We start from the raw sequence: 17,635 nt of genomic DNA on the forward strand, positions 1-17,635 counted from the left end.
CAGTTAGAGAAGAGACAGGAGGGAGGAGGCCGAGAGCCATGGGTCCTTTAGAGGGTCATCCTTGATGGTTGCCTATCCCAGGGAATGCTTACTGTTGAAGGTGCCGCTTCCCTGAGACTAAGGTGGGAGCGGGGGATGAGGATGAGGGATGTATGCAGAGAGTTGAGTTAATAGAGGTGGGAATCCCTTCGGTTTCTCTTGGTGGGTGGGCCCATTCCTAGGGGGATCTAGGCAGAGGTCTGGGAGGTAGTGCCACCCACGCCCCATCTCCACTGCCTAAGCCAGAGCCATATAGCGATTTCTTCATTTGACCTTCTGTAATCACCCTGATGATGGCATGGCCTGTTCTGGATGTAGTCTAGGATCTAGGGTTTCAGAGAAGAGAGGAGCCAGGTCAGTCCCTCAGTATAAACATGACTGGAGAAGTCAGATTACCAAGCCAGCTCCGGGGCACTCGGCCACTCAGGATCCCTCGTGCAGCCCTGCTGCCGTTGGTGTCCTCGGCCTCTTTGGGTTCCATGTGAGGGTAACTTGGTGGGGTGTTGGGAGGGGTTTTGACTAGGAATGGGTGTATTCCTGGATGTCACTATGCGCTTGTGTCAGCTCTGAGCACCTGAGGGTCCCTCCGACGGCCAGCGCCCAGAGCCGCACCTTCCGAGGAAGGCGGCTGAGTGCCTCCCTCTGAGCGCACGCCGTGCGCCCGGGTCACCCCTGTATGTGCCCCTCTCCGCTCCCTATCGCTACCGCCAGGGTGGCTCCGTTCGGCCCGAGGGTACCCAGGAGGTTGTCGGCAAACGCCCGTTCGGGGGAGAGCCGGCGAGCTGGGCGGCGGCGGGTGGGAGCGTGTAGGGAGGAGCCCCCTGCCCCCTCTGCCGGCCGCTCTCCCTCGGTCTGGATGTCAGCCGCGAGCTCCGAGCCAGCGAGAGCCGGCCAGAGAGGGAGCGGCGGCGGGCGGCAGGCGGCGTGCGGCGGGCGGCGGGGAGGAGAGGAGGCGAGGCGAGGGAGGGAGGAAGGGAAGCAGGGAGGGCGGGAGGGAGGAGAGGAGGACCCAGAGAGCGCCAGGCAGCTGGAGTTTTTGCAGCGCTTGGCCGGGCTTCAATGCACAGCAGCAGCGAGCCGCGGCGGCAGCAGGCAGCCCGGGAGCTCAGGCGGCGGCCGAGCCAGCGGCGGCCCCGCTCCCTGCCCCCTGCAAACTTTGCTAGCAGCCAGCCCGGGGGGCTGGGGGCGCTCCCGGGAGGCCCGGCTCGGCCCGTGGCCGAGCTCTCCGCCGCCGCAGCGCCAGCCGCCGCCGCCGCCACCACCGCAGCCCAGCGCCTCCCCGGGGAGCAGCCGGCGGCTCCCGCGGCCCCCCAGCCCCGGCTCCTGGGCACTGCCCGGCGAGTCCCCCGGCAGGGGTGGGGGCTGCCGCGGCGCGGCCAGCCGCTGGCTACCGGGGGGCGGCCGCTGCTGCCCAGAGAGGCGCGCAGAGGCTCCGAGAGCGCTCCCCGGCGGGTCCCCAGTGCACTCGCCGCGCCGGGGCAGCGGCCCGAGCAGGCGAGCATGGGCGGCGCGGAGTGACGCCGCCGTGCCCGCTTGGCATCAAGGACATTCAGCCTGCGGGGGTGGGGACGAAGGGGGGCAGCCCCGCGTCGCCACCGCAGCCCCCGAGAGCAGCCGCCGCCGCTGCTCGGGCTCCGGGGCTGGGTGGAGGAAAGGGGTGTTAGGAATCGATCCCCATTTTCCGACCTTTTTGTTGGACATTACGCCCACCTTGGACGCCGCAAGAGGAGCTGTCAAGCCCCGCAGGCTCTGATTCGGCGTCCTCCGCGTATCCCGGCTGCTAGCGGTTTCCCTGTGCCTCGGTGGAGTATTTGCGTTCGGAGCTGGGGCTGGAGGAGGCAGCCACACGCGCGCACACGCACACGTTCAGAGGAGGGCGAGAGGCAGCGGCACTGGCTCCATCTGCAGTGTCAATGCGGCGCTCCCGCTGAACGAAGGAAACGCGGCGCGTCCAGGTAAGGAGCCGGCCGGCTGGGGCGCGGGGCCGGGCAGGCGGGCGGCGAGGGCGGCGCGGCCGGAGAGACCCGGGCCGGCCCGGGAGTCCTCAGTGCCCCGGAGCCAGCCCGCGGCACACGCACACGCACACATGCGGGCACACACACAGATCCACACCAGCACACACGGCGCTCGCGCACCTGCCCACGTCCCACCTGGGCGCCCGCGGAGGTGCAGCGGCTGGAGCAGGGATTTCCCGGGTGCGTTCCCCTCTCACGCTCCGGGACTCAGAATTCTCTTCCTTCCCTTCCCCGGGACTTTCGGGGTGGGATTCTGTGTATTACCGGCTGTGCCTCCCAGCCGGGGAGGCTGAAGGAGCGATTTTTCAGCTCCCAGCCCGTTTCATCCCTAGCTGGGCTTTAAAACGGGAGAAGTCATGGGAGGTCTCTGGAGACCCACCCAGTGTCATCGCGGCCCCGTGGCCTTTGGACACCCAGGGATTTCAAAGGGAGACAGACCTACATATATTAGGACTCATATTTGGAGATAGTGGTGGCCCAGCGCGCGGGGAGGAGGCCACATAGGCGGTTGGGGCTGCAGTTCTGTAGGGCGGTGCATATGGAACAGACACTGCGTTTCCCCAGTAAGAGGCAGCACAAACGCCTTTCTGAAGCATGTACTGCTTCTCCGGGAATGTGCCGAGATTTCAGGCAGAAAGGGGCTTACAGCATCACCGCGTGTGTTGCTTGCCTAGGGAAGGCGTGGGGGGCAGATCCTCCTTAAAAGGTATGACCTTATTCACAGCCTCAGTCCCTGCTTAGCAGCAAGCAGACGGGACTTGGTGACACAGGACTTGGGTCCCCTCTCACCTCCCTACCCTTCCTGGGCACGTGGGGCTGCCTTCCCCGGTGCCTCCTCCTGTCACATGTCTTTCGAGGTGTCTGAGAAAGAGAACTAGAAGGGGGAAGCACCAAAAGAGGAGGCTTCCCACCCTCACTACCGCGGCGGCAGTGCCCACCGGAGGAGGCAAGGCATTCATGGGTCTGCCAGCGTCCCCCAGAGCCCGGCTGCTATGAGTGTAGAATCACTCCCCAAAAGCCCATGCCTCAAGGTCCTGTTTCACGAAAGCATTTTCATTATTGTTCTCCCTGGCTGGAGTTTCATAGGCTGCTCATTTTAACTTTTTCTGGAGGAGGTAGGGAATGCTTGGGATTCTAAGGGGCTTTTCCATAGTTCCCTTCTTGGGGTCTAAGAGCAACTCATTTAGGGTCTCAGTTGTCATAGGGAGAAGAATGTGAGATCCAAATCAAACAGTATTTTGGAATTGAATATACATGTACAAGCTCCTGTGTTTCCGGAGCTGTCCCTTTGACGTAGCTTTTTGGGCAACCTGACCATATCATTCAGCCTCAAAACTGAATAAGCTTGTAACCTCTGTCCAAGATCATGTGTTCAGAGTATCCCACAAACCCACCAGTGGAAAAAATATGTCGGGGGTCTTCCAGAACACGATGCGAGAAGAGCAAACATTCCTTTGAACAAGGAGGCCTCAGTGCTGGGCGCAGAATTTGGGTTGTTTTTGTAAATCCAGAAGATGGGTGCTGAATGAAAGGGCTTTTTCAGCACCCGACTCTGCGATTTGCAAACTTTTTTTCAGCTCCTGCAAAGGTCTCTGACTAGGCTGGGGAGAAACGCAGATGCCCTGGGAGGGAGATTGTATTCCCGCTGTGTGCTGTGTGAGCTGCCCTTTGATTGATTGAAAAGGGTAGATGGAATAAAGCAAATCTCTCACAATGGGGAGACCCCAGTAGGGGGAAGAAACCTTATTTGCTTTTTAAGAATGGTGGGCGTGTGCACACACACAGCCAGATATATACACACATGCATTCTCAGAGTCTGGCTAAATGTGGTCAGCTCCCCCAGCCATGTGTGACAATGGGGTCCACCTCTGTCTCCCGGGCTGTGGAAGAAATGGAACATTTCTCTCCACATGACCCTCGAGGGCGTGGACAGGCAGGTCCCACCTACTCGTGCAACAGCACATGGTTTGCAACTGAAATAATGAGCTCCAGCAACAGTGGGTGCCTCCAAGGTAAACAGTCCCTCCTGGGACCTGGAAGAGGCAAAGGGATAGGGTACAGCATCTTCCTGAAATGACTGCATCTTCCCTGTAGACCCCACTCCTTTCTCTCCTTTCCTCCCTACCCTCTTTCCTTTCTCATGTATTTGCAGCCTCAGGATCCATCATTTTAATGCAAAGCCAGCAGTCATTATGCTGGTTATAAGCTAAACATCTGGGTTCAAAAAATCCCTGCACTTTCTGCACTTAGCATTAGGTACCAATTTGGTTTCTAGGACAAGGCAGGCATTAATTAACATCTCTGTAAAGCGGAATATACATCATGCTTTCCTGGCTCTCTTGCCCAGCCCTGGAGCATGCCACGCTGTCATTCATCCTTTCTGCCACTCTTCTGTGCCCTTCCTTTTAAGTTCTCTGAGGTCTTTCTCACTGGGAAGGGAGTCACTCTAGAAGAATCCCAGCCACGAATGCTTCTTTTCAGCAGACTCTCACTGCCTGGTAGACTGTGTTTAAGGCAGCTCTCCTGTGAGCACTAGGTGTGGGTCACCTACAAGCTGTTCCTTCTTGCCCAATCATGTCCTCCCGGGGCTCTCCTCTGTCCTCCCAGGACTTCATCCTGAATGCCCACCGGGATGCTGCAGACATTTCTGGAGGACTCCAAGGCAGTCAACTTGTTCCCTTTCTCCTTCTCCGTGCCTTTCTGTCGCCTGCTGCTGCTACTCCCTGCAGACAGGGAAATCTGCACGGCAGAGTCTGCCTACATACACTTGGCCTCGGGATCCTTTTCATCACAGTGAGGGCTGCTGGGAATGAAGTGGGGGCTTTCTAGGATGGCAGCAGTCCTGAAATGGGAGAGAGCTAAAGGGGCTGGGTCATTAACCACTCTTGGCTCATAGTTATCATCAGGCTTTGATGCAAAGAAATCGCAGCGGATCTCTCTCCTCCTAGCCAGCTAGGGGGCATTTCTTAGCTGCTTCTCCCCAACCTCAGCTAGAGAAGGCATACGCAGACAAAGCACATCAGAGACCTGTTGGAGCGGCTCTGTGATGGGTTAGGAGGGGGCGGGAGCAATACAGAAAGCACCACCGTGATCTTGGCTGTCATTAGACTATGCAACAGATGTGCCAGCGTTCTCCTCTCTTCTTATTTGTGTCCGGCGCTACCCAATATGAACCTGGCTCAGGCCCTGGGTTATTGAGTAGGTTCATTTCCCTCCCTTGACTCCCCCCTTCCCGTTCCCCCAAACTCTACTTCTCTGCCCCCACCACTCGCTAATCTACGTCTTGGCTTTGTGCGCACACCCGCACATCCGCCAGCCCATTCGCCCTCAAATTTGCGGCACTCCAAGAAATCAATATAACACGAATTTAACGACAGCTGGGTGATTAAGTGTTATTTATATTTAAGAGCGGCATTTTAAAAAGACGTCTCTCTAATAAATCAAACGGCTGTTTGGGAGATGCACATGATGAGGGTAATTGGCCTATAGGCTCTACTGAGCTATGCTTGGTCCGCACGGGGCCCTGCAGACAGGACACTGTCTCTTTAAAAGCCGCAAGCTCCACTGCTCCCTCCACAGACTCCCACCTGATCCCCTCTAGCTGCCCAGACTTTCTCATTCTTCTTTCACGTTGTCCTCACTGACCAGGCTGTAGCATTCAAGTTGTGGCAGGAAGGTGGAGCCTGCTGGGAGACTGAAGGGGGCTCTGCTGCTAAGTGGTAAGAGATGGATCTTAAAATGAAAGGCAGGCCGGGGTCCTGATTCCCAGAGCCCAGGGCTTGTTCCTGAAGGAGGAGGCTGCTTCCCTGCGTGGTATGAAGCAGCCTGGAGGAAGAGCTTCCTGAGTCCCTGTGTGAGTCTGTGTAAGACCCCACACCCTGTTCTGTCCTGCGGCATCAGCCTCCCAAGGGAAGAGGTGGTGAGGACGTTAGTATTGGTTTCAGTTCTTGTAAACACAGTGGAATGGAAGATGATAATTAATAATGATGGTGGCCAATATGTATCGAGCACTCATTTGGGCTAGGCGCTATTTAAGTAGTTTGCCTCATAACAACCCAAATAGGCTATTACTGTCCTCATTTTCTCCAGGAGGAAACGAGATGCAGGAGGTTAAGGACTTTGTCCCAGATCACACAGCCACTTAGTGATGGAGCCAAATCTCACTTGTGAGCAATCTGACCTTACTTATCACTGTGCTGCTTGCCTCCTTAGAATTTACGTGCTCACCATATTGCTGCCCCTTTGGGATGTTTGTGGGTGAGTGCCTGGGAGGAAGTTTAGAATATCTGGCCCTAGTCTCTTGCACTACCTCTGTGTTGCCAGGCAAATGTGTTTATTCATTAAGCCTTGATTTCTCCATTCATCAAGGGGGATGAGTTGTCTCCTTGGCTGTTGGTGAGTTATACAATTGCATGGATCATTCTAGTAGAGTGCTCAGGTCCTGAGGGGGCCTGTCACCTCATTTGTCAATTCCCATTTTCTCCTGGGAAAAAATAAGGAGTGAGTGAATGAATGAATGGGTGAAGTCCTCATCTTTGCTTTTGATTCTATGAGGCTCTGATTCTGATAGGAGTCTAGTTCTCCCTGGTGACTGCTTCAAATTGCTGGTATTGTGGAAACAACACTTTCTCATTTCATCTTTAAACTAGCTGTGCAAGGTAGGTATTGTTTATTCCCATTTTGATAGCATAGAACCAAGGCTGACTAGAAAGTTTAGGTGGCATGTCTAAGGCCCCAGGTTGCTAAGGGATAGATAGTTTTTTCACTCTTGAGCGAAGATTCTTTTACCATTACACAGCTCACGGTAGGTGCTCGACATTTGTTCATTCATTCATTCATTCATTACCCTTAGAGCTTCCGACTTCAGAATCCAGAAGCAGGGAAGAAATCTGTGCCTGGGGACATCATGCCATGCTGGGTGCCTGGATCCTGTGGTGGTTGCAGCAGAGACTGATCAGATGTTGGTGCCAATGGACTGTGTCGGGGGATAGACATCCTGTAGCACTTACAGGAATTTTGATAGGTCCCCATTTGTACAAAGAAAATAACTCACACCTGAGATGGTGCAGGCTGAGGTGAAGCATTAGGAATTACATCTTGATGCAAAAAGGTGTGGGTGCCCTGAAGGAGCTCATAGGCCTGGTTGGATTCTGTCCCACTCCAAAGCCAGGGCTAAGCTCAGTCCTTCTGGTCTGAACATTTTAGGAAGCAGCCACAAGTGAGGAAATTTGATTACTTGCTTTTTTTTTTTTTCATTTTCTCCAAAAGAAAATGAAAGAAAAAAGCCTTTATCCCGTGCATTATTTCTTTGACTTCTCTACACTGTGAGGTAAGTGAAGGTTCTGTCCAACTTGAGGTGGCTAGAAGGGTGCACTTGGAATTCCATTACCTCCCCTCTGGGCAGCAGTAGGAATGAGTGGATAAAACATTGCGAGGTAAAGTTCTGTGCAAATGGAAACCAGCAGGTGTTGGCAAGATCTCAGGCATCCCTTCTTTTCCTTCTAAGCTTGGATCTTTCCCTCCTCCTCCATAGCGTTTCCTCCATGAACCAGGATTCGCAACAGCAAATTGGATTTTGGGGTGTTTTGTCACTCTAACACAAAACAGATCACTAGCTAAGAGGATAGAGTCTCCGCAGTCAATGTGCTGAACAGAGCCTCGCTGAATCAATTCCCAGGGTCTTGCAGGGTAGAGTATTTTCATTACGAAATGCGAGGAGAGAAGCAGTTGAGGAAGAGGTCACTGGAAATGTAGGAAAGGAAAACCATGGCAGTTCAGAGGTTTTCCTGGTCTTCACTTAAGATCAGTTCCTTATCTGACGTACTCACTGAACTCTTCTCAAATGAGCACAGTTGGATTTCCCTTTTGGCAATGTGGACGCTCAAATCAGAAGGTGAACCAATCATTCCTTGGCTTTGGCCCAGAGGCCAACAGGAAAGAAGTCAGCAAGGCGTGGCTGGTGGATTGCTTCCGTTCTTGTGGCGGGGTTGGAGAGTGAGAGGAAGACAGCAGCAGGCATCAGGATGTGCAGACGAAGCAGCCTGCCTGGAATGCCAGCTAACGTTGCTAGAGTCAGTTGGAGTTCATTTTCTTCCTCTCCATCTCAGACCTGCTTTCCTGAAAGTAACACTTAAAATAGAGCAGAGTTTCCCAAAGTATGCGATGCGGGGGAGTGACTAGGCATTACACACAAGAAAGTTTTCACAGTCAGATAAGTTTGCAGAACCCTGAGTGTAAAGCAAAGCTAAAGTTACTCCTTGCTGCAGGGCTTCTCAGAGCCTTTAATATGCTCACATGGATTGTGAAGTCACAAAAGTAGGTATATTGTGTAGTGGACCTGGAATCCACCGAGAAACACTGGGCTAAGACATGCACTTTCCTATGTCTACTCTCAAATGTGAATAAAGGGGTGGCTTCTATGGTGAAAATTTCCACTGAGCTTTTGTATTACATAAACCAAGTACTGGATCCTGGTGATTGTGTAAGCAATAGGTTCTCAAGCAGAATTGTGCCAGGCAGGCAGAGAGTCCACCTCTGGCCTCAGCATTTGCTCAACCTTCTCCACAGCCTATCTTGCCCTTGTCTTTCCAAGGAAAGAGAGAGGTACTCAGGCATGTGTCCGTTTTCTTAGGTTCCTGGATGATTCCCATATGTCCCCTTGCTTAAAAACCACTATTGTGGAAAAAGCTAGGCTTCAGATATAGATAGATGTAGATAATGCTCGCTAAAGGAACTTGGGAAAAGCCTTTTATGTTTTAGTTTATTGTTTATAAAACGAGGAGTTTGGTTTTGGTCTAGATTGGTGATTAAACATATTTTAATATGTATACAGTGAAAGCCTCTACTCCAGTGAGATTTTATTTGGAATTCTAATTCACAGAACAGATGTGAGCAGGACTGTTCTTGTCAAAGCTATGGAGATCCTGGGCCTTGCCCCCTCTGCCTGTCTGTCCTTCACCCCAGTCACAGCCTGGGTTCCCAAGAAAGTACAGCTCAAGGCAGAAGCTGTGAGTTACAACTTTATTGAGAGGTGGAGTCCCAGGAAGCAAGAGTGAAGCAAAGAAGGAGAGGGAGGGAAGGAAGAACAAATAGTGTGTTACCAAGCTGGCCTCGGCTTCCCAGGGAAAAACAGCTGGTGGTTCCGTCACTCAGGAGGTATCCAGTAAAGCCTGGTGTGAATACCATGTCTCAGAATAGTCTGTGGTGGAGAGGCACAGCCAGCAGTTAATCCTCGGGTCCTTCTGGTCTGCTGTAGCTCACTGGCCACAGGTCACCCCATGAGGCATCAGCCAACTCCCCTCACTTTGGGGTTGGGATACCAGGTCAAGCTAGAGCCTCTGCGGGTCAGGCCCTAGGGCTAGGGCTTCCTTCACTCTCCCTGCGGTAGGTATGCCAGGGTTAACCCTGTAGGAGCCCAGCCTTTGTCTCTGAAGGAAGAAAAGACAGCGAGAACTTTAGGAGCAAAGGAACGACAGAAAGCATCACTGGGGCCTCTCTTGTCCATTAGATACTGACCCTGTCTTCCTCCCTAAATGCACTTGCCCCCTACCCACTGATTGATGTGGGCAGCTCACTGACTTAGAGATGTGGTTCTGTGTTAGGGTGTCTGCCTGAGAATTGTGGCTCCTAGATGGTAGGGTCAGCCCCTGCTTCAAGCGGTCTTTTGTTTAATCAAGAACTCAATTCATGCTTTTTAATAATGATAAAGAAGCTGCTGCCGGCAGTGACAATGATAACAGTTGGAACAGGAAAAATGACTGTAGCTCAGAATTGGGGTGGGGTGGGGTGATGTCAGGTGAGACTGAGCAGATCTGGGCAGATGCATAAATTGGGAGTCTGGGATAATGGTTTCCATGCAAGGAACGTGAAGATGTTCAGAACAGAGTCGGATGATGAGACGGGGCACGGTACTCCAATTAGGAGCCCCAGAACTCATGAGTCTATGTCAACACTAGTCGACTACACTGTGGGTTACCCAATTTAAACCCGAAATAGAAACCGCGTTAAGAATGGGTGCCAGCCCGATTTCAGGAGGCTTTCCTAACATCTTAGGGCTTATTAAACAGCGGCGAGCCTTCTGCAGAGTGGTGTGTATCTCAGGGATAGAGCGGCTGCTGGGGAGCAGGAAAGGTCGTGATGACCCCTGCCACTCTCCTAGTTTTCAGAAATAATGAAAGCATTGAAATATATTGCAACGGGGGACATTTCTGCGTAAAATATTTCCTGTAAGTCATTGCCTCTAGCTAGTCCTGCCCCTCATCATTTTTTACTACTCTTGTGCTTTGAAGGCCCTTTAGGGTCAGGCTGGGCAGAGGACTGATGGCCATGCTGTGCCTGTGACCTCTTTCCCAGCTCTCCTGTCCATTAGATTCTGACCCTGTCTTCCTCCCTAACTGCACTTGTCCCTAACTACTGATTGATGTGAGCAACTCACCCGACCTAGAGACATGAGCCTGCATTAGAGTGTCTGCTTGAGACTTGCGGCTCCCAGAAGGTAGGGTCAGCCCCTGCTTCAAGCAGTCTTTCATCTAATCAAGAACTCAATTCATGCTTTTTAATAATAGTAAGAAGCTGCTAGGGAAACGGCAATGATAACTATGGGAATTACGTGTTTCCTTATGTCTTAGGTTGAGAGGGACCATTGCTTACTTCTTGTATACCCAGTGCCCAACCCAGAGCCTATCTTACTGGAAGCAATTGATAAATATTTGCTGTAAAAATAGAAGGAATAAATGCAACAGGACAAGGTGAAGAATGACCTTAAAAATGTCAAGACTGGGGAAGTGTGAACCAGGCTAATATGGTGGGTTCCTGCTCTCCAGGATCACATCAAGTTGGGCTGGCCGGTCATTCCCGAGGATTCAGATGAACCTGGATGAGTGCAGGCTGAACCCCTCAGTCACCCTCCGGCATCTCCTGGGTCATAGTGGTCAGGGACAGGTAGGTACGGTGGTCTTGCACATGGAAACACATGGAATTGAATGTTTTCTCTCTGTGTAAAACTCACCATGGGTTAGGCACTGATAGATTGCGAACGAAGACTAAACTGAATTTAGCAGAACATTCCAAAGACTAGTCCATAAAACCCTCCATGAAGAAAGCATTCTGTGGCCAAATAAGTTTGCAGACACCCTCTCTTTTGTTCTCTTCTTGGAGGTACACAAGAGTGAATTAAAGATGAGGAAGACCTGTTCTTGGGCAGCCTATTTATTCTTAGCCCCCTGCTTTTCAGGTTATTGGGCCATGGGGATCCCTTTGTATGGGTGTTTTTAAGCCTATTGATGTCTCCTGAAAAGAGGGTTCCATAGAAAGGCATTCTGGGAGATGGTGGCCTTCAACTGGAAGCTTTCAAGTTTTAGTTTAGTTCAGAGGTGAAAAAAGCAGAAGAATGAATTCACTGTACTGATAAAATAGGGACGTGTGACCCCAACTTTGAGAGGCACTGCCTGTCTCTTGTCCTTATCATTTGCTTTGGAGACTCCCAAAAATGACTGCGAATTCTCACAAAACTTTAGTGACTGTGGCCAGGCAGTCTGCCTTCAGGTGTGTATTTCATAAAGATACCATTTCAAGAAGCGTGAATACAGCTCTGACAGGTTTGTGGACATGTTTTCCACAAGTGGCGCTTTTTGGTTGCACATAACAGGTCAAGATGGATGTTCGCAAAATATGTGAGTATGACATTCACCTTCTCCATTTTTTTTCCTCAGCCATACTGCTTGAATAAGAGGCTTCCATATAACTGATAAACATAAATGTTCTTTATCAAATTAACAAAGGAAGGCTGAATTATTAAGATACACCTCCCTAAACTTTGAATGGTTGAAACGAATTTTCTCTTGGGAAGAGAAAACTTTGCCACCACTGGATAGTAAGCAGAGAGTAAAGTCAGGCATTTCCCATGGGAAGCATTTTCACTGCATTCATCTTACATAGGTAATGATGTGTGTATGTGTGTGTGTGTGTATGAGAGCGAGAGAGAAGGAGAGAGACAGTGTGTGTGTGAGTGTGTGTGTGGGTTGGGGTAAAAGGGGGTAGCCCGTCAATGGTTTTTGGGTTTGAATCACTTGGGGACACTGTCTGGTAATCCACATGATCAAACATAGAGCCTCCTCATACTTGACGCAGGCACCATGTTCCTTTCCAGAGTGCATAACAGTTGCTAACACACACTAACAAAATTCCCCTGACACCCATTCATAAAGCATTGCACTAGTGATTCTATCAGCATTAAACTGTTTGGTGACTGAGCTTAGAATTATAGGAATCGGAGAAATAAATTAGCAGTAAATCAAGTCCCAGCTGAGTTCGAACCCAACTGCAGTGAGTTTTAAATTAAAAATGTCTTGCTATGGTGAAGCGGTTGTAAGTCGAGCGCTGGAGCTCTGTCGCTCTTGACTTTGGAGAGGCGTAAGGAAAACCCTGACAACAGCTTGTATTGATTCCCAGCCATGCTGGGAAATCGCCACTTCATTTCTTCTTCATAAACTGTTTCTTTTTTTCTTTTTTTTTCAAGAAAGAAATCCTATTTGCAGGGATACAGCAGAGCTTTGGGAGGAAGACAGGTGGGAGAGGGCTCGGGCCCATGGGGAGCTATTCATGGCATTCTCATTGGTCCTCAGGAAAAGTCATGTGGAAGGGGAATCTGGGTCTGCAGGTGTCATGTGGTTTGTTTTCCTGCTCAGACCGTATTTGATTCTCCATCCTGGAGGATTCGTACAGAAAAACAACAAAGAGAACACTTCAAGGAAGCTGCAAGACTGTCATGTTGCAGTGACAATTTCGGTGTAATAGGAAATCATTTATGTAAGTTACGGTGCCCTCTGAATGGAGCTTGTTGGAAATGTGGCTATGGCTTCTCCAGGCCTATTTTTGTTTCATTCTGCAAAATAATCCCGAGGTTTTCATTTTCAGAGCAATTGAAGCAGTATTATTTACTGGCCAGGAAATGGAGAGCCCGAGCTTCTAATCCTAGGTCTGCTGAATGTCTTTCAGTGAGTTCCCTCTCTGGGCTAGGCCTCAATTTCTCCTCTTTAAAGCCAGGAATAAGCCCTTGCTGTTTCCCACCTACAGCCCAGGAGGTGAGGATGGATGTGGCCGTGCATATTAAAGGGCTGGGTGAGCATCAGAAGAAAGAGTCTATTTACACACAAGGTCAAAGAAAATCAAGACAAAGAGAATGAAAACTGAGCTCAGGCCTCTAGTCACACCTTTGCCAGCTCCAGTATGTTTGCTGATCTGGTCAGGAGGTGCAAGTGATAAAAGCCACTTGCAGAGGATCAGAAAGGAGAATACAGTAGGGATGGCAGGAGACAGTGGCAGGGGACGGTCAGTGCAGGAGTCCAGAGGCCTGGGTCCCCAGGGTGGGGGTCCCGATCCTGGTAGTAGTAGATTCAGTTGGGGACTGCAGAAAAGGGTTCGTAACATCCCTCAATGCCTACCTTTCACCAAGCTCCGTACACGTATATTTGCATATTTTAGTAAGAGAAGTTGCTATGATATTATGAAATATGTAACCAATTAATTGATTAATCAATCAGTCAATTCAAGCAATATTTATTGAGTGTCTACTATGAGCTAGGCACTATGTGAGAGTTTGTGCAGAGATGAAAGATCTACTTCCACCCTTAGGGAGCTCATGGCTTAGTATGGCCACAGCATACGTGGGAATAGGGAATTTACATGAGATTGGGGCATGAAGGAAGTGCTCTGGGAATAGGAAGAGGGATACCCATCCCATTATGAAAAGCAGGACATGAAGAAGGCCTCCTGAAGAAGGAGGATGAGGAGCAAGAAGAGGGGGAGGGGGAGGAGGAGGAGGAAGGGAAGGAAGAGGAGGAGGAGGAAGAAGAGGAGCATCCAATTGAGTTTTAGAGGTTGTTTGAAAGGATCCCTCAGGCTGAATTTGTGAGCTCATAAGCAGAGATCCCACATGGAGGAAGCAGCATGGGGAGGTGAGAGCACAGCCCTCAGGGTCTGCAGGAGATCAAGGCAGAGATGGGAATTGGGGCAAGGGGCAACACGGCAGAGGCTGCATCAGGACCATTGTCAGTGTCCGGCTAAGGGATTTCTCCATCAGGCAGCAGTCAGGCCTTGGGGAATCTCCAAGGAAGAGAATCAACAAGACCAGATTTGTACTGTAGCAAGGTTTGGTGGAGAACAATTGGAAGGGAGGCTATTGAAGTAAATCAGAGCATCCTGAACCAGGGCTGATCAAAGGTGACGGCAAAGGAGAGAAAGTGGCTGATCTGAGAAGTACATCATAGGAGTTGGCGTTGACAGATGGTGGATATGGTGGTGAAGGTGGTGGGCAGCAAAGAACAGGGAGGGGGGCCGTCCTGCAGGTGTCCCACCTGGGCAGCTTGTGGGAGGTGATGCCATTCATGGAGCTGGAGAAATCTGGGCTGGGACAGGTTGTTGGGGGAGAGGTGGGGTAGGAGTGCTGCAGTCTTTTCTGGACAAGATGAATTGAGGCACATGTGGATTTGCAGGTGGAGGTGACCTGGAGGCCGGCAGATACAAGGCTCTTGTGTCTCTGGCAGCGTCATCTTCGTGCTTACCTAATGCTGTTTACTTCTCGTCCCAGTTGTAGACTTAGAAGTTCCTTTTGGGATCTGGCAGAAACTTGACAAAGAAGCAAGAAGATCCACATAGAGATTCTTACATTTTTCAAGTGGTTCGTGTTTTGATGTAAATATACTGTCTTGGACAATGTACTTGAAATCATTCTGAATGCACCCTGGGTATTCACCTTCCCTTAGGCGAGTCCCACTACTTTCCAGTGGAAAAAGAACAGTCCTGGAAGGTCGAGTAGCACTCAAGAGTGCTATGGAGCACGCTTGGAACAGAGCACGCCTGGGCTTCTGTTCTGCTTGTTCCCTTCCTCGGCGCGTGTCTCCAACTTCAGTGAGCACATGCTCAAGACAGTGTGGTCTAGGGAAATGAGCTCCACCATGAACTAAGAGATTGATGATTAAAATATTGACCTTGACTGTTAGGAATAATGTCTTGTTGGTCTAATCCTACATTCTGGGAGGTAGGACAATCAAGGCCTGCAGGTAGGACCTGGCCGCTAGATAGGGTTGGCTTGGTTCAGGAGTGTCAATGAACAATTTTTATGATTGGAATGCCTGTAGGTGGGTCAGTCCATCTCCAGGTTCTACCCCCTGTTTCTTGTATCTTTGCCTCATGCATCTTTGATGAAGGTATTTTTAAAATACCAGACACAGCCTAGGGCCTAGTAAACACTCAAGCAGTATCTGTTCTCTTTCCAATACGTGGGAAAAAAATGAATGGGTTAGCCTACTAGTGACAGGTGCTTTGCCTTCTGCAGGGGAGCTTTATAATTTAGTGGTCTTCATTTGTTACAGGAGGTGTAGACTCCTGTGTTCCATTACAGTGTTCATACCATAGAAACTGCACAGAACAGGCCACTGATTTGAGCAGAGTGCTAGAGAGAGATATATCCACTTCCTTCAAGTCTTCCAGATGCTTTCAAACCTCTGTGCTGCTGTGGAAGGTAGTGAGACTTGGGGGTGGGGAGAGGCCCCAGACTGTGCTGGGCTTCCAACTAGCCCCAGCATCCTTTAGACCAGTTCTTCAAGACTGAGGGACCCAGGGAGTTCAGGCCCGAAGTGCCTTTAGCTGCAAAATTGCAGTACAACGTCAAGTGAAACGATGGATCTGCTTCTCTGAATTGCTTCTGGGCATCTCAGAGCTGCTAATAAAATTGGCTTGTACTTTGGGCTGTCTTGTGGGGAGAAACGGGGGGCAGGGTAAGTGCTGTTGAGCTCTAACCTTTCAAAAACCCCACAGACATGGCAGGATTCCTGTTCATTCCTCCTCACGCTTCTTTTCTCAGCCCTTGTACATTTTATCCACTGCTCTCAGCATGTTATATATTTATGGAGCTGCACTTTTGGTCTCAGGGAATTCAGCAGTTTCTCCCAGCTTATCTGGTGGCACATTGTTTCCTTACTAGGAGGCAGAGGGCAGGGCCTGGGACTCTAAGAAGAGAAGTAACCTAACCGCAGCGATCTGTGGTCAGGACTGGAATAGAACAGTTGACGCCTCCTGGGGATGTCCTCATTACATCCCCTCACCATGCCCCTGTCCACTGCCGGTGAGGCCTTTGGGATTGGTGAGCTGAGCCCTCTCCAAGGCTGTCTCTGAGCCTGCAAGGAAGGTAGGGAATCCCTATGCTTTTCCCTTTTCTTGTACCACCTTCATATGTTTTAGTTTAGAGACTACCTACTAACCTGGGGTCATGACATATTCTCAAAGGGGCTGCTGGTTTTATGCTTGGATGATTAGATCTAAGAGAGTAGGCAAAGACGAAAGAGGCAGGGTGCTGACCCTGTGCATGGTGTCAAATTGGACAAAGAATCTTGGCTGTCATTGGCCCCAGGCCGAGTGTTGGGGGTGGTGGGTGGAGAGTGAGCTTTGCTAAACCCAGGCCTAACTGCATGAAGCTGCCGAAGCTCATTTCACTCTCCTTCATTCCTTCTTCCATGATTTAATACTAGCAAGGCCAAAGCCTTCTTGGCAAATCCTTAAAAATAAACGAATTAAATAATTTTTTAAAACTGTATTTATATTTCTGGCAATCATTATTGAGTGAAATGGTATTTTATTTACATCTAGGATTTGCAGCAATGTAATAGAAGTTCTCTTGTTTTAATTTGACGATGCTCATTTTTGGAATGTTCAAGAGAGCTTTTATAAAAAAGCTTGCAGAATATCACATGACCAAATACAGAAAATTCACTTTGAAAAAATGTCATTTCTCCAGCACATACTGTTCTGAAAGAGTGGCCTTTTCACCTAAAACTTATATTTGAAAACTTTAAAATATTGCTACATATGGAACAGCATTTAACCAGGTAACAAACTTTACAAGTAGACATACCAGGCCTTAGCCAACTCGGGGCATTTTTGTGTGAAGACAGTAGTATACGTACAGACTTTCTGAAAATTCAGCCTGCCAAGAATTTCCTGGTAATATATAATTTATGGGCTTATATTTTCAGTACTTACATCTCATATTCCCACTTAATTGCAAGCTTCTTGAAAGCAGGCATTGTCTTAGACACATTTGCAGTTCCCTTTGGACTCAACATTGTTGTGATGGGTTATTTGATTTTTTTTTCTCTCTCTCTCTACCTTAAACTTGGTTTTCTGAGCTTGAAAAAAGATGTATTTGAATGGTCTGACAGTAGAGGGCATTACACATCCTAAAACAACTGTGGATCTACAGGAAGTGGGAAGTAGCTCTCTGGGGAAGTCTGCAGGCAGTGATGTCCAGGTCTTGGTGTTTATTCTTCCATACAATTATCATTTTTCATCAGCTGATATTAAACGGAGCATCTAACAAATTGGGCTCTAGACCACAGACTTACCATAATGCTTGGTAGGCACAGAGGGGCTGCAGATAACATCCTTTCCAAGATGAAAACTCCATTAAACTTGGCTGGTTTCCTGTTGTCTTTGGTCAAAAGGGTCCTAAGGTTTTGCAAAGGTGAAAACTTTTTAAGGTAAACTAAAGGAAAATTCAAGGAAATAAGGAGATTTTTATTCAAGGG

At 49.8% G+C, this 17,635-nt stretch overlaps 1 protein-coding gene across 1 annotated transcript in view; it reads left to right on the forward strand.

The window, feature by feature from the left end:
* Positions 1 to 1,461: 1,461 nt before the first annotated feature.
* Positions 1,462 to 17,635, forward strand: part of PLXNA4 (plexin A4) — a 458,024-nt gene continuing 441,850 nt past the window's right edge. The window contains exon 1 of the mRNA XM_032275957.1: positions 1,462 to 1,994. The gene's annotated coding sequence lies outside the window, so the exon portion shown is untranslated. The remainder of the gene's footprint in view (positions 1,995 to 17,635) is intronic.

This window comes from Sapajus apella, unplaced genomic scaffold (assembly GCF_009761245.1).
Source record: "Sapajus apella isolate SASKATOON/1434 unplaced genomic scaffold, GSC_monkey_1.0 scaffold7, whole genome shotgun sequence".
In the NCBI taxonomy this organism is placed as follows: Eukaryota; Metazoa; Chordata; class Mammalia; order Primates; family Cebidae; genus Sapajus; species Sapajus apella.